Source organism: Onychostoma macrolepis, chromosome 02, assembly GCF_012432095.1.
Source record: "Onychostoma macrolepis isolate SWU-2019 chromosome 02, ASM1243209v1, whole genome shotgun sequence".
NCBI lineage: Eukaryota > Metazoa > Chordata > Actinopteri > Cypriniformes > Cyprinidae > Onychostoma > Onychostoma macrolepis.
In genome coordinates this window covers 32568701-32586723 of record NC_081156.1, presented here as the reverse complement: position 1 = coordinate 32586723, position 18023 = coordinate 32568701, and positions in this window count along the sequence as shown.

Below are 18023 nucleotides of genomic sequence, written 5' to 3'. Positions count from 1 at the left end.
AACAGTTTTGCTCATTAATGGATCCTCTGCAGTGAATGGGTGCCGTCAGAATGCAAACAGATGATAAAAACATCACTCACAAGTAATCCACACCACTCCAGTCCATCAATTAACATCTTGTGAAGCAAAAATCTGCATGTTTGTAAGAAACAAATCCATTATTAAGACAATTTTAACTTTTCAACTTTTGGCTAACATTTCCCTAGATCTGTTCTGATGGAGAAACAAACTCATCTACACCTTGGAATTCTTTCAATAAGATTATTATTATTATTGACCTTCTTTGCACACACACACAATGTTTTTGTGAATTGTGGGGACATTCCATAGGCGTATTGGTTTTTATACTGTACAACCCGTATTTTCACCCTACACCAACCCTACACCTAAACCTACCCCTTACTGGAAACTTTGTGCATTTTTACTTTCTCAAAAAAAAAAAAAAAAAAACTCATTCTGTATGATTTATAAGCCTTTTGAAAAATGGGGACATGGGGTAATGTCCTCATAAGTCACCTTCTCCTTGTGTCCTCACATGTCACGAAAGCGCACAACCGCACACACACACAAACATACACAGAGAGTGAGAGAGCTGTGCTAACATAAGCCAGTGCATGTAAACTGATGGGCTTGTTTTGTCCGTAGATGGTTAATGTTTTGGACAGGTTTGCTTTGGACAGATGCATTTGCATTTACTTCACTGGCAGCCTGTTTTATCGAAGTGAGTAATAAAATGTTGCTTAAATCGTTCTGTTAAATCAATTAGGAGCACAAGATACAAAGAAAATGAAAGAATGATGTGCTGTTAGTAGCATAGCACTCTGACAGATCCTAATTTATGGGTAGAAGATACACAAACCTAGACAGTTATGAAACACAGGTTCCCCTTCTGTCGTTCACTTCGAAGTTGTGTCGAGTGTACGACTCAAGGGGTCGCTCTTGGGAGCCCAAACACCTCTGACATCTTTGAGAAAAGGCGAAAGAAATTGGGTCTGCAGAAATTGCCACACCCGGATATCCAGGTATTAATAGGCCAGCGTAGCATCTGCTCACTCGTTCTGTTTTTCGGAGCCGAATGCAGCGTCTCTTCACGGGGAAGTTGCAGGCATTCACCTCTCGAAGCCTCGTCGTTGGATCTACGTCACAGTCAGTGGTCTCTCCCTTCTCAAGCACGGTTAAGTGTTGTGAGAGCATCCCTGGGTGCTTCGACAGTGATCTCTGGAAGAAGCAATTTCCTCTGAAAGAGCAAAACTTCTAAAAGAATAAAAACATGGTGGGATTGTGTGATTCGTCATGCCTTTCCGTCCGTGTGTTTCTGGGTGCGGTTGGCATGTCTCGAAGGAAGACCGGCACGAGCACTGTATTCAGTGTTTGGGCCACGCTCACACTGAGGCAGCGCTCGTGGATGGTTCGCGCCCCGCTTGCGAGGCACTTCCTATCGGCACATTGCGCTCGCGGCTCGGGTTCTTCGCCCGCGGGCTTCTCATTCTTCCCTAGCTTCGTGTTTACCGGTCGAGTTTCCGGATGAGTTTGAGAACCTGTCTGTGGGCGGGCTCAATTTCTCGTTCGGGACTCGTGAGCAGGACGAGCTGTCGATCGCAACATCGAAGGGCGGGCTTGAGCCATCGGAAGTGGATGACGCAGCTGAGCAGGCCCCTATGGGTGCCGAGCCTCAGTCCGAGGCTGATGCTGAGATGGCAGCCGTGCTTGCCCAGGCAGCCAAGAGCATCGGGCTGGAGTTGTTTTCCCTCACCCTGCCCCGAGCATTTGCGGCTGGATGATTGGTTTCTGGGTGCTGATCGCGACGCTAAGCTGCATTCAGCCCCAGTGCCTACCTCCCCGGAAGTGCACAAGGAGCTGACGAAATTCCCTCTTGGGATCTCACTATCGCCTTTCAGGCCTTACAAGAAGATCCGTTTGAGCCCCTTCAGTCAGTTGAGTTCAGTGCCCTCTCTATGAAGATGGCCCTCCTGACCGCGCTCACTTCCGTCAAGAGGGTGGGGGATCTCCAAGCCCTCTCGGTTAACGAATCATGCCTGGAGTTCAGGCGGGCAGACTCTCACGTTGTCCTGAGACCTCGGCCTGGATATGTGCCCAAGGTTCCCAACACTCCTTTCAGGGACCAGGTGGTAACATTGCAAGCTATTCCCTTTCAAGAAGGGGACCCTGACCTGTCTTTGTTGTACCCAGTGCGAGCCCTACGCACATACTTAGATCGCATTCAGAGTTTCAGACGTTCTGAACAGCTCTTTATCTGCTTTAGAGGACAGCAGAAGGGGAAGGCTGTCTCCAGACAAAGGATCTCCCACTGGATTGTGGATGCAATCCTAACGGCCTATCAGGCCAAAGGCCTACCCTGCCCTCTGGGAGTGAGGTCTCACTCTACCAGGGGCATGGCTGCATCAGCAGCCCTGGTGAACGGGGCCTCTCTAGCAGATATCTGTAGAGCTGCAGGTTGGGCTACACCTAATACATTTGCTAGATATTATAATCTATGAATGGAACCAGTTTCTTCTAGAGTCCTGAACGTCAGTTCTTTGACTCAAGAGACTGGTAGGGTGTAAAGCTTGCTGCCAGCGCTACTCCCCACAGGGTGTTTATGCGCTTATTCAGTCCAGCTCAAGTTCCTTTATGAACTCTGGACTACCTGTCCATCGTATAGCACTCCACTTAGCGGAGTTCGGCGGAGGAACTCGCTATTAGAACCCATTACGGGGTAAGTCCCCTTGAGTGAACTCTTGTATTGGGTTAGTGCTCCACAGGTAGTGGCTCCTCATGCGGCCCCTTGTGTGTATTCTCCACTGACTTGCCCTTGAGAATCAGTGTTCCCCTAGACAGATGTTCTATCTGTCAACAGGTTCTGGGTTCTTGGTAGTTCTCCCCTTACACGGAGCCCACCTCAGAATCTTCTCTATGTGGTACTTCCTCTGTAAGTCAATAGGTGGATATTCACATGTTACCTCCCCATCGGGTAGGATGTGATCTCCGTAGTGCCTGTCCCCCATGAGGGAATAGTCACTGTCCCAACGCTTTCACACAAAAATTATATGTATATATATATATATATATATATATATATATATATATATATATGTTTCTTTGTGTATATTCACATGCTTCATACCAATCAAATCAGGTCAGAGATGTAGAAACCTCTAACCAAGGGTCAACGAGTCAAGAATCAATACATAAAAAAAAAAAAAAAAAAAAAAAAGAATCAATACATATTACAATAAATATTACATGCACATAAAATTAGTCGCACTTATTTCAACAATGCACTGAAATTAGAGGCACTCTCGAGATGTAACAGCATCATTTTGCCTTATGGATCCTCATAGACATAAGTTATATTTATGCTAATTATAGCTTTCATGCCTGACTGAGTGATTGTGCCTCATTGTGGAAGAAATCATTTGTCAGTCTTTCAAGTGGCTTTTCTGCAGAACAACAGCCAAAACTGAGAAAAGTCGGCCATATTGTGTTATGGATTGTGGGTTTGGCCAAGGGTTTCTATGGCAACTGTGCAGAACATTTGCAGTCCGGTTTGGAACCCAGTTGGTAGGATCTTCGTGAGCAGTATGTTCCGTGCATCTGCTCCGAAACACGTTTTCAGGGAAGCTTCTGGAGCGACACCCAAGACAGATGCAGATTACAAACTGACCACAGAAATTAGTCTAGTTTAGCCTGAACAAGATTTTTGGAAATAATTACCTTCTTTTTGAATTATATTCAGTTCATCTATTGCCAACATAGACTTTTACTTTAATTACATGGGCAAATCTGGCTTTTTACAAAGCATTTCAAGTTGAAATCGTTGTTATAATTGCCTCAGCTGGTAGCAAAGCACAATAATACAAAAGGTCAGTGGAAATATTGAAGGTTTTGTTATATTTGACAGACTAGGTAATGAAACAAAACCAAGGTTTTTTTTAATACCTGTTTAATCTATCCATATTTAGTCATATTAATAATGAAAATGGATTTTTGTGGTGCTCAGTCATTGAAAACTATGTAATAGTGACAGTTATTGAAATGGGTATACTGCAGTCTAAATTCAAAATATTAGATCATTTTTTAATTTAGTTCCATCACATGCAAGTATAAGACAAATGTAATGTCGTACAGTTTAAAGCAAAACAGAAAAACAACAACAAAAAAACATAAAATGAACAAACATAATAAAAATAATATTAAAAAAAACCCACACACACCAGGATAAAAAAGTGCCATATAATACTAAGGCAGTTACATAAATTTGAAAAGCTTCAGAAGTTTTGTTATATTTTTATTTTTTTAAATTTATGTTGTTTTTCCCACTCTCACCTCCAGACACGACGCTCACACGGGTTGCCAGGTTGAGGAAACACAACAGGAATGAGCGCAACTGACAATGGAAGGCGACGAGCCTTACATACTGTAAGCTGATGAGTTAAAGGTGCATTAAGTGATTTTTACCAAACGAAGTTGATATTTGAAAGCACCAAAACAAACATGCCCATAGCCCAACAGGACCTCTCCCCTATTTTGATATCTCCACCCCACACATACATATGCAACCCTGGCATAACAACGATCAAAGAAACAAGCGAAGATGACACACAAGCATATTCAAACAAAAGCCAACACAGATAAGTTGTGTGAAACAAAGCAAAATCAACTTTACTCACCTATCAAGAAGAAACAATGCAACCTCAGCGTCCGATTCGAGCCCATCCCGCACCTTGAGTTCTCTCCACCGCTGGAAAGCTGCTTCGATATTTACGCAGGTCCTGCCTCTTGCCTGATCGTAAGCCTTCTTTTTAATGTTTTGTTCCTCCGATATTTTCTTCTTTTTTATCTTCCATTTCTATCTATAATCGATCTGCTAATATCCATCCTGTGCACTCAAATTGAGTGCTCTCTTCTCTCTTTCATAACAAGACACGCCCCTTACTGCTGATTGGCTGCAATTGTGTTTTTGAACACGGTCCGACACTGTGGTCAAAAGCATTTTTCATAAATTGCATAGAAAAGTAGCAAGGACATCGGTAAAATAATCCATGTGACATCAGGGGTTCAACCATAATTTTACGAAGCTACGAGATTACTTTATTGTGTGCAAAAGAAAAAAAAAAAGACTTTATTCATCAATTCGTCTCCTCCGCGTCACCCTTGCACCATTTTGGAGAGTATCCACTGAACATAAACAGCGTATGCTGTTCTGTATCAGCTGCATGTTATTATCGTAATTTTTTTCTTTCGCGCACAAAAAGTATTCTCGTAGCTTCGTAAAATTACACATTAATTATTTTACAGATGCCCTTGCTACGTTTCTGGACCTTGATCATGTAAGGATCCTTGCTGTCTATGGGAGAGTCCGAGAGCTCTCCGATTCCTAAAAATATCTTAATTTGTGTGCCGAAGATGAACGGAGGTCTTACGGGTTTGAAACAACATGATGGTGAGTAATTAATAATAGAATTTTCATTTTTGGGTGAACTATCCCTTTAATATTCATCTGGTCATAAAGCTTTTCAGATGGATTCTGAAGTTTTTGGGTCGGATAGAATCTGCGATCTCTGCCAGTTCGTTTGCTGTCTTCAATGGCTGCAATACGCTGTGTTTTCCACCAACTGGCAACCTGGGGTGTCGCAAGACCAAAAAAAAAAACATTCTGACACGGAATTCATTGAAAGTAGAATAACTGTACCATTGTTTTTTCAGAGAGACATTGAACTTAGCGTGTTTCCTAAATATCTGTAAACATATTATGGTACTTTTATGCTTCAGTACAGTCAAAAACTTTTATCAATAGAACACTTTGTAGAGTGTTGTGGGTGTTGCTTTATGGTTGCTAGGGTTTTCTGGGGGATTTAGGGTGGTTTTTAGGTGGTTTAGTGTGGATCTTTACTGACCTGTCAACTGATAGTCTCTTATATCCTGGTCTATAAATATTGTTTCCCTCCTTCAGTGTGTCTGTTGGATTTTTTCTTTTTTGTATCAAATTGTAAGGGCAGTTTCTTCAAAAGCAGCAAGATTTAAATTATCATGTCTGTAGCAGGAATAATCAAAAATAATTGTAATATTAAAATGCATTTTGTATTTTGCATATGCATTTATAATGCATAATGTATTTTCTGCCTGTTGAGTCTTTGTTTCGAGGCCGTGTTGGAAACACAGTATCAACTTAATACTGGTAAGATGCAAAAATACTCCTCCACCAAGTAGAAAATGTTGCTATGGCAACAAAAGAACCATTGTCTCCCGATGCAATGGGTGAATGTTCTGAGAGTGGCCATATTTCATCAGATCACTTGAGCCATAAAAGTTCAGCGTAACTCAAGAAGTTTAGGAAATGTTTCCTCTAAGGCTTGTTATGGTAATAAAGCAGATGCTGTGATCTTTCACCGGTATTCCCCGACGCCGCTCACTGAAAACAATTCCATGGTTATTCTTGATTGGCTGAGCCAATATGGACTCAGTCGCTTTCAGAGTCAATGCAAAAGAGCATTAAAGCAAATTAAATGACTCTGAGGGGAGCGAAACTGCACTCTGATGTCAAACCAAATGCATTTTAAGAAACAAAATACAAGCAAACTGAAAATGAAGTTCATTTGGGAGTCTTCAAATCTAATTTATTTATGACCAGTGGATCAAAGTTTGATTAGGTTCATCATTAATTAAAATATCTGAACTTGGCATGATTGTGTAAAATGTTTTCTGCAAATAAATATAGTGAAGTTTGGCCAATTGTACCAGTTTTTTTCAGTTTATGATTTTAGTTTTAGTTTTCAGATTTTCATGGTTGATTTTATTTCAGAACATAAATTTAATTTTATATTATTTGATATTTTAAAAATAAATGTATCTAGTTGATTTCTAATTTATGTAATTAACTATTTTAAGTAATATTTTGAATTAGCCTTTTTTAGATTATAAGTTTTCATTTTAATTGTTTTATTAGTTAATTAGTTTTGGTTTCTATTTAGTTGTAATCAATTCATTTTTTTTTTTTTCAGTTTTGTTACTTAAACTTATTTCAGTAATTTGCCAAGTTTAAGAAAACTGCTTGTGTTTGCTCAAACTGCTACGTGTATGCTTGCTGCAAGTGAGCCATATTTAATATAATCAAGGCTATATTTATCTTTTATATTACAGTTTTGATCATAATTTTTGAAGATGAGGGCATATCATGCAACTAGTTGCATTCGTCTAATTTAGTGTTTAATTTGCACTGAAATAACATATTTGATTGGACTTTGACATCACATTTTAACAATGTACAATTAAATGAATAATTGCATTTTATTATTTGCATGCAGCATTGTTTTCCCCTGCTGTCTGTGAGCACAGACCTGCTACCCATCGTCTAGATGAGAACCACTGATCTGGAGCAGCATTAAATGCCTCTGTACATGCTGCTCAATTTCCAGAAGTGTCTTTTTGTGTCGAGAGGTCTTGACATCTGTAACCTTCATTCTCATGAATTCCACTTTTCTCCCCAACTCTCACTGTGCCATGACTGTAAATAGATCTGCATGAGTGTATGTTAGTGGGTTTGTGCACATGAGTGTCTCTGTGTGGTGTGTGTGTGTGTGCATGTGGGCATTTATGGAAACTGTCTTCATATGATATAAATAACATAGATGACATGCATTTCCATTTGGGTAACTTCTATAATGTTTGAAGAAACCATCATATGTTTTTGAACTAAAATATGTGCTAAATAAGTTCATTAATTCAATTAGGTTGTTTTGCAAATCTCAACATTATTTTCCTGTAAACACAAGGCAAGATTTTATTCATGAAACATTTCAGCCCTTGAAACTTTTTTTTTCCATTTCAGGTTTCAGATTTTCATGGTTCATTTTTTTTTTTTTTTATAAAAGCTAAATTTGACTTAGGTTATATTCTTCTATAGTTTCAACTGTCTTGGAAAACGGATGCATAAACATCTTCTTTTCCACATAGAGATATATATATATATATATATATATATATATATATATATATATATAATATACATATAATATTTTTATATTTTCAGTTTTACATTTTAGTATTTTATAATGTACTTTTGTCATTTTTGTATTATTATTGTTATTTTTAGATTTAATGTATTTTATTTTAGTTTTAGGTTGAGTAATTTTAGTACTTTAAACCATGGTTTATTAAAGTTAACAAAAACTGAAAATAAAAATAAATAACTTGCCAGAGAAACATTTCTTTTTTTTTTTTTTCTTTTTTTTTTAAGCCCATTAAATGTTTCATTTTATTACATTATTTTCATGAGACCCCCAGGATAAGTAATGCAATAATGAGTAAATAATGAGATCATTTTCATGTTTGGACCACCTGCTTCTTGAAGTCTGGTCAAGATAAAGATAATTTTCCTCAGTAAAAGTTTCTGTATCTGAAGTGCTGGCTAAGCGAACAATACAAGCAAAAGCAGGCAATAATTTAGTCCAAATTTTTTGCACTAATGTAAAACACAGGGCCCTTTACTCACCCTACTGTGGAGAAAGAAACCGGTGCAGGCTGGGAGTTGTGTTTGATTGGTCGGTGTTCTCCTCCCAGACGCCTTTGAGTGTGTAGATGAAAGCTCGCGTGGTGAGTTTTGATGATTGCGAGGCAATGGTGAATAAAGGAGCCAAAACGCTGCCACACACCAATCACAGCTTAATCAACATGAGCAGTGCGCTATCTGCTCTAAAGGCACAGGACTGCGTATTCAACTGCTATTTATAAAAGATCAAACGCTGCTGGCCGCTCACTGATATTTCGGTCAAAGCACAGCGCTGTGTTTTTATTAGATGGCAATTTAGATTCGACCCCAGAGCTTTTGTGTCCAGCTTTTGTTGGGTGCTTATGACCCACTTTATATCCTGAAGTGCGCACGTAAATAAATACATAGGTGCACATATTGTGCCATGCTGATTGTGTGCATTCAAACAATTAGTCTGAATGCGCATAGATGAACAGTCTGGTCACGAGGTCCAGTCAGCAAGCAGTCACTTACTTTTTTGCTTTTGTCTTGCTGCCATAGCAACATGAGAAGATATTTTGTTATTTTATTTCTAATTTGGTAGAATTTATTAAATGGATATTTTTGAAGGCACTGCAGCTCAAAAACCTTGGTTTCCAGTGAATGATTCAACTTGACCTTTAAACAGTTTCTTTTAAAGCAACTGTATGTACATTTGTGTATTTTTGCGACTTTATAGCCCCTACAGTTAAGTGAGTGGAATTCTGTGTCGTGAATATATAGCTGTCGCAATTACAGTAAATAGCTGTAGGCGCGCATTTGTTGCTGCCGTAAAGCGATTCGCTCCTTTCGCCAGATTTCATACCCACTCATCAAAAACAGAAAACCATTCACATTATTAGAAGTCAGTGAACCATCAGAATGATTTTGAAACTGACATTTAAAAAAAAAAAAAAAAACTTACATAAAGTTGCTTTAAACAAATGACATTGTGTTTAGAGGATCTGTAGGCTATTAGCAGTCATTTCAGTGTGAGAGTTTCTACATCTCGGCTATGTATCTCGGCTTTGCTTCCACTTGAAATATGAATCCATAATAATAAGGCTTCCTTTAGTGGAAAAAGTCCATCACCTGTTGTCACCTCACATCAAAATCCACAGTTTTGTTTTGGTTTGTAAATAGTGCTTGATCTGTGCATATTTCTCTCCTGATTCAAATGAGGCTTTTTTTTTTTTTTCAATACTGGAGAAAGCAATATAATGGATAAAAGACTCATATTTTAGCCAGAGGCAACAGTTTCTGAACTATTGCTTCAATGTTCCTTTCATGCTGTTTTCTGTGGGGTTTTTTTAGGTTTTTTACCTTATACAGCTCCTGGTGTATCATTATATGTAAATTAACAGTATGAACATCCTTCAAAACATCCCAGAAGAAAGAAAGTCAAGTTTGGACTGACACGAGGGTGAGTAAATTGCATTTTGGGTGAAGTAACCATCTAAAAGGGCCTCAGTAATCCTGTAAAGCATTTTCACTGGTGGAGAGCAGACAACATTATCATTCCATGGGATATCATGTATTTTCCCACAAAACGAGTAGCATCTGTCTGCAAAACCAGAGGCTGCATTTTCAGGACCCTAGGTTTTTAGTGACAACGCCACCTACCGAATTAGAGGACCAGCGAAGATGGATGACAGTCAGAGTGTGAGTATCAAATGTGAATCAATTTTTATTTGTTTAACATTAAAACCAATTGTGATGCATTTCATTGGAAAGTTAACTTGGCCGAAGTGATCGTGATTTGCTAAATAGTCTTGATACTGTAAAATTAATTGTTAGCACATTCATTTAACGAAACTGTTGCATGATAAGCCTGTGTTGAATTACTGGCAGCACAATAAACTGTAGCACGTTCGTTGTGAAAGCTTGTTAATTACTCATTGTTTTTCCATTTTAATTAAGTTAAAATAATCTTAATGTTTTAACTGTCACGTGCTCACAGTCAGCCTGTTTAACGTTACCCCACAATACATGTTATGAGTACGTCTCTTCATTTTGACATGGTTTTATAATGTTGTTTGAGACATATGACATTTTAATAGTCAGACATAACAGAGAGGCCATCATAATAATTGACTGTTAAAATACCACGTGTTAGATTGTGTCATTTACTGTGTACTGTACTCTGTATGAAGTGTTTTCAAGGACACAGCTCAGGGCAGGCAAAAGATAAATAAATAAATTGGTCAAGTATTGGAATTGTTTTTACACAATGCCCAATGTATCCTTTTTTTTAAGCGTTAACAGTATTTCTGTTAACCTAGCAGTGATTATGTTCTCCATTTACTATTTCAGTGAAGTGGAATAATTGAATAGGGTGATAGAGAAACAACTGCACTGTAAAAAAAAAACAGTTGAGCCAACAAACAATTTTAAGACAACAAACTTCAGCAGATTTTTGAGTTTTCTCAACTTGTCGTTTTAAGTTTATACAACAAAAATGTGAGAATCTCTCACAAAAACAAGCTGAGCAAACTCAAAAATCTGCTGAAGCTGGTAAAAAATGTTTTTTTAAGTTCGCTCAACTTTTTTTTTTTTTTACAGTGTGAGAAAAGAGGGGAGAGCATCCAGGTGGTAGGTAGTGCTGCTGCATACATCACAACGTGTGCTTTAAATATTTAAAGTCATGTCAATAATATGTTATTTCTATTCAGATTTCTTGCATCTCTCTCTATTATTTTTTTTTCTCAGTTCAGATGGGCTTTATTGATATGAATGTTTCAAGAACCTTTGTTCCCACAACATCAAAATAAAATTTTTCCAAATCTTTGAACAGTATGCAATAATAGTATTATGAACATTAATTGGTATGAAGATTGATATAATTATTTTTGGATCGTATATGTGTGTGCGCTCTGTGGTAACTAAGATCTTTTAAATATGAAATTTAAAATTAGAGAGTAGAACATGTTCAACTAAATGTTCCTTATTTCATTCACTTCTCTCTTTCTCTCTCTTAGGAGTCAGTGAAGACATCGTCCATGAAGTTCTTTCTATGTGGTTCACGTCATGAACAAATTTGTTTTTGTGTGTGTTCAAGTTCAACTGTTGTAATATATTATTTTATAAAATATACACAATCTTAAATCTACCCCAGAGTCATCCTTGTGTCTTCCCTCTGTACTTGAAAATGTGGTTGATCTAGTGACTGAAAAGACTATACCATGATTCCTTGTTTATTTTACTTGAGTTATTATATTATGCTACTTAGACCCAATAATTACTCAACATTCCTAGGAACCAGGTTTAACTGCAATAAAGAAAGTAGTATTTGGGTGTAATAAAACTTAAAAACTCTAAAATTCTAATGTAGTTAAAACTGGGTGGAAATACTGCCTTAGTGGCACTTTTTTCGGTCCTCCAAAACTAGGGTCCTGGAAATGCGTTCCTGGGACTGCGGTTCTCCGGCTCGGTAGGTGGCGCTGTCACAAAAAACTAGGGTCCTAGAAGTGCGGTCCTACAACTGCGGTCCTGAAAGTGCAGCCTCCGGTATTGCAGACGGATAATATTGCACAAAACTAGCACTCATCTGCATTTAAAGTGGGCATATTCAATTTCAGAACTGCTCGGTCATCATAGCAATGAAGAGGTGTTTGGCAGTGCTTACGGTTCATGAGTGTATGATTATGTGATATTGATTTGTTCAGTGTGCTGGATATGGGATATCTGTCCTCAAGTTTCAGTTCAAAAGAAAGAGCCAAATCTTTTTGTTGCCTTTTGCATTATTGTAATTTTTTTAAAATCAAAATTAAATACGAAAAAAAAAAAAGATAATAATAATACAAAAGATAAAATATTTGTAATATTGCACAGTGTTTAAAAAAAAATTAAGCAGATTAAATGAAAAACAACAAAATGTGTTATTTTGCAAAAATTAGAAGATCAGCTTTTGGTCTAGGAAAAAATGTGAACAATAAAGCCAGTAAATGTTATTTTTGAGGCGATGACTATTTGAAGATTAGGATAGTGGACAAAGTGTTGATTTGAGTCCCAGCAATTTGGTAAATGGAATTATGACAGGAACTGTTGTATGCTTTTATAAGCTTTTATTTTCTTCCTATTGACCTTTGAAAGTTGCCATTTATCTGACAAAAATAGCTCACAGCTGAATTGTGGCATCTCTGCATGGGCCTAATAATCCGCATTCAGGCACTGTGAACATTTACAGCTGGTGCTAAATTGTGATGACCGGGTTTATGAGTGAATTTGTTCTCTTTTTGTGTTCAGTTTGTTAGTATCATTGATATACTATTATAGTTTTTGTCGATATTTTGAATTAAGTTTTTTTTTTTTTTTTTATATATTTTCTTCTATTTTTTTTTTTATATGTCTATATATTTTTTTTTTTTATGTTTTAGGTATTTTAATACTTTAAGCAAATATAAGGAATGTTGCATTGGCAACTAGCTAAAAGATAGTGTTTAGGTTTTTAGATATTTTAATTCACATAATGAAAATGCTTTATAGTTAACAATAATATCCCTGGTTATGAATTTTGTTTGTGGATGACACTTTTTCCAGCAGTACTCTATATAAAAGTAGAATCACACAATATAAGGGATCCAGTTCAATATGCAACTTTTACGTTCACTATAATTGAGACATGCAAGCAACTGAAAAAAAAAAAATAATAATAATATGTGATTACGTTTCTTTCTTTTTTCAGAAGGGAAAAATGCCATAGTAAATGATACAATCTTAACATTCATGGAATGTAATGGGATTCCGCTGGGTTGTCATGGCAACCTACAGAAGCAAACACCTGTGAATTAGAAGCACTCCACTCCCCCTCCTCCAACAGGAAGTGCTTTAATTAGAGCCCGAACAGGAGAGCTGAGAGGACAATGCGCTTCATTTCTTCAACCCACCAATTAACACAAGCCATCTATCAAATCACAGAGAATTAGATCCCAGCTCAACAATTCTGACTTGTGCAGGAGAGTGAAATTATGCTTAATATTCATATCAAAACTCGTCTCTATTAAGCGCTCATCTCTTGATTATGGGTTTCTCTACAGATGTACATGTACTTTTCTTGATGGGATTGGAGTTCACAGCGGGCGATGACGGTATCACGATGGCTAACTAGGACAGAGAGTAAACATTATAATGGGTTATGCTATGAACAGACAATAGACGGGTGAAAAAGTAAGAAACTTTACTGACGTCATGACATACTTTTCAAAGGGGAAGCAATTTTGAAAGTGTTTCCACACTTGGATTTTGCTCCTTTTCCACCCTCTTTCTGAACCCAAAAATAAAATGAGTAATATTTAAGGCTATTTTATCTTTACGAATTCCATGCCTTCTGTTATAAAGAAATAGTTCACCCAAAAATGAAATTTGCTGGAAAAAAAACCTCACTCTCAAGCCATCCAAGATGTAGATGAGATGGAGAAGCATTGCATCACTAGCTCACCAGTGGATCCTCTGCAGTGAATGGGCGCTGTCCGTCAGAATGAGAGTCCAAACAGCTGATAACAATATCACAATGATCCACAAGTAATCCACCCTGCAAACATGTCCTTGCGGGGCCCATGCTGGCTTTTTGTGGGCACAGTGGGCTAGGGCCAGTCCACACCAAACCTAAACAGGCACGGTGCGGGCTTGCCCAGGGGAGGCCCACAGCTTTGGGCTCACCGCAGGCTCTCTGTGAGCAGCCCACACTATGGCAATTTTCTTCCTTACCACTAGGGATGCTAGGGTGTTTTAGGTTTCCTTAAGTAAAGCCATGTGGTAGAGAGAATTAACAATAGCAAGCAGCAGTAGCCAGCATGGCTCACCTGCTGAACACATCGTGCTGTGTCCTGGTTGGGAAATGTATCATTTCAAGCCCAGTCTAAAATAGTTTTTTTTTTTTTTTTAAGTGTACATAGCTGATGGTTTTTTTTTGCAGAGATGGAACATGTATGTATGCTTATGTTTGGACTGATGGTAAGAGCTTAAGACAGTGTATTTGTATGCATTTTAGAAGGACTCCTTAGTGGTGAGGTTACCACATCACGGTCCAGTTTGAATTTGGATTTAAAGTTCTTTTCAACTTGGGACCATATTCTGGACTAGTCTGGAAGAGTCTGGTGTTTGAGAGCTGTGGTGTATTTTCATTACAAGAGGTTGGAATATTAATTTGCTATCAGCCAACTTCAGCTATGGACAGTGTTTGGACATTGATGTACTACAGATAAGACGTTTGCACACATCAACTGTCACATGACGAAATCCTACAATCTTACATTGCTTTGTTTGCTTTTTTTTTTTTTTTTGGTACTTTTGTGTATTTACGTATTTGGCTATATGTAGCTGTATTAACCTGTTTAAATGTTTTCTATTTTGTATTTAATAAATCCATTGATTTGAAATCCCTTTGACTACTGTACATTTTTGACAATACTGACATTAGTTATGTGGTGACTGCATCCATTTCAGATGTATGAAAACTGTTTTTCCTAAAGACTTAAAGGTCCCATTACATGCTGCTTTTTGGATGCTTTTATATAGGCCTAAGTGGTCCCTAGTACTGTATCTGAAGTCTGTTTCCCGAAATTCAGCCTTGGTGCAGAATTTCAGCCACTACGAGCCAGTCCCACAATGAGCTTTCCTTAGGACGTGCCATTCTGTGTCTGTAGCTTTAAATGCTAATGAGGAGGAGAGAGGCGGGGCAAGGTGGAGGGTGGGTGTGTGGCCTTAACCAGCTTGCGTTACCATGCGCTAATGTTGACAGTGGATGTATCGCAGTGGCTCATAGATACACAGTCCTTCAAGTTTTTCAGTTTGACCCAGAATCTGATCCGGATGGAGAAGCACCGGATGAATAAGTTGCAACTCAGCGGCTACAGCAGGACGTCTCCGAATGGTTAATTTAAAATATTGTGTCTGGATACGGTACTTTAGTTGGTTTGTTTATGTATGCTGTTACAGTTATTATCATGTAGCTAATGCTAGCCATAGGCTCGGATGAAGGAACTAAAAAAATACTTCGGTGTTCATTTGTACATCCAAACACTGAGCAACTGCCATGCTTCGCTCGTTTGCAAGCCATGATGTCTCTCGAGGAAAAAAAAAATATTGCGCTTGCCTCGCACGGTAGTAGCTCATTTTCTCATGGGCGGGCAAAGCAGAAAAAGGGGAGGTAACCTTTCCGCGTATGACGACATAAAGGGAAGATTCCAGATTGGGCCATCTGAGCTTTCATTTTCTCAAAGTAGAAGCAGGATACCCAGGGCTCGGTTTACACCTATCGCCATTTCTAGCCACTGGGGGACCATAGGCAGGCTAGGGGACTCATATTCAGACAAGATGACTTTTTCACTGGAAAATGAGGATAGCGGACTCATATTTTAAGCCAGAAGCAACGGTTTAAAGTTTAAAAATGAATAAATGATGGATATGTTTATTACAAACACACAGTTTTTCACATCACCAGATGCTAACAGTTGGACTGAAGTGGTGTGGATTACTTGTGGATTATTGTGATGTTTTTATCAGCTGTGTTGACTCTCATTCTGACGGCACCCATTCACTAGAGAGGATCCATTGGTGAGCAAGTGATGTAATGTGTAATTTCTCTAAATCTGTTAATGAAGAAACAAACTCATCTACATCTTGGGTGGCCTGAGGATGAGTAAATTCCATTTAAATTTCAGCATTCTTTTTATTTTTAATTTTTTGATGAACTATTCCTTTAACATTCACTTTAACTTTGCAATGTTTATGCAAAGGTTGCTTCGTTATAAAATCCACAGTAAATTCTGTCACGCATACATGACATGAATCTGGCACAATGCTAAAAAATGAACTTTAGCCATGCACTCAATCCTAACATTGGTATCCTTTGGAAGTCAAGTAGATGATGTGTATATATGTAGGCGTGGATGTGTTAATGCAGGGGCGGTCATTAATTTCAATTATGTTATAAGGTGACAGAAGTGCAGAGCGACTCATTTTTGCAGCCTACTTTCAATGAATAATGTTTTTGGACTGGTGAGGAAGTTGTGCAAATGTTTTCACAGTCTACTGAGCTTTTTGTCCCAAAAGATCAAATAAAATTAAATTCCTTGTATGACTATTTGTTCCCTTTGGATTAACCATCAAAACCATGGCTGCATCGCAAAAGATGCTAAAGCAGTTTATTCAGAGGCAAGCAGCTGTGAGAAATGCATTACACTATAATAAGTGTGTGGTCAAAAATGTGCAGTGCAGCAAATTATACTGTATATTATCATTAGCAGTTCACTTCCGCCAGTTAAGATGGATTGTTTTCATGCTAATTGGAAACTGCATACTGGAGTTCACATGAACTGAACCTTTTGAAACTTCAGTATACAGCTTTTGCACCAACCAAGTGAATCAAACTCTGATGTCAAACTGAATCAGGATCACAACAAAAAGTTGTGAAAGTGGCCTAAAACTCAGTCATTCTGAGTTTGACATTAGTGTTCACTTTATTTTGCAAGACTTGTATTTGCGTAGTGACAGAACACATTATAAAAATGAAAATGTTCTGTCTGGTTTCAGTGCAGAAGTATCTCCTAATGAACATGCTGTGCTGAATGCGGCTGTTTCACTTAGACTGATGAATCAGCCTCAAATAAACATGTCCATCCGTCCTTACTGCACCTCACTTCTGATATCTGCATATGTCATCTGTGCTTATAATTTGAAATTTAGAGGAGACGGATATTGTAGATTGTCATCCTCAAAAAATGGTTTCTCCTGGAAAGCAATGAGACTTCTGCGTCTCTGAAGAAAATGACCATAGTAATATTTATGAAGGCACAATGAGAAGAATTCTGCTTTGTAATTATTCTTGTTTTTTGGCTGGCAGCCATTTGAAACAGCGGAGTTGTAATGTGAATGCATATTTATTTGCACAAACAGGGCGCAGTGTTCTGCTCATATGAAGACAATTTAGAGATGGGGAAAAGCGTGCTGGAGGAGTCTGGTACACAAAACTTGCCTTCGAGATGGACACTAAAAATAATGTTAACATGCAGTTCATTTAGATTTAGATGTTATTTCAGTAATCACTGTGATGGAGTTGTTCATTCATTAAAGTCAAAACTGAAGCAAACCAGCACCTGATGAGTCCTGATGAGTCATTTGTTTGTGAATCGGATAAAAGAGGATCCAGTATTTTTTATTCACTTAAAAGAACCAGCTCACAAGAGTCTTTTTTTTTTTTCATCAGTCAGACTACACTGTTTGCGCTGTAGGCCTATGTGTTTGGTTCACTAAAAAGAACTGGCTAAGAATCAATTGTAAAAAAAAAAAATTGTGCTAAAATCTATACTTCTTAATTCGCCAAAAAGAACCAGCCCATTAGAATTATTTTTCATGAATCAGACAATACTATGAGTTATGTGTTTATTTCACTAAAAAGAACCAGCTTGTTAGAGTAATTTTTTTCTTGAATCGGACTACTGTTTGTGCTGTATGTTTTTGATTAACTAAAAAGAACTGGCTTATAAGAGTCATTTGTTCACAAATAGGAATCTTTTTT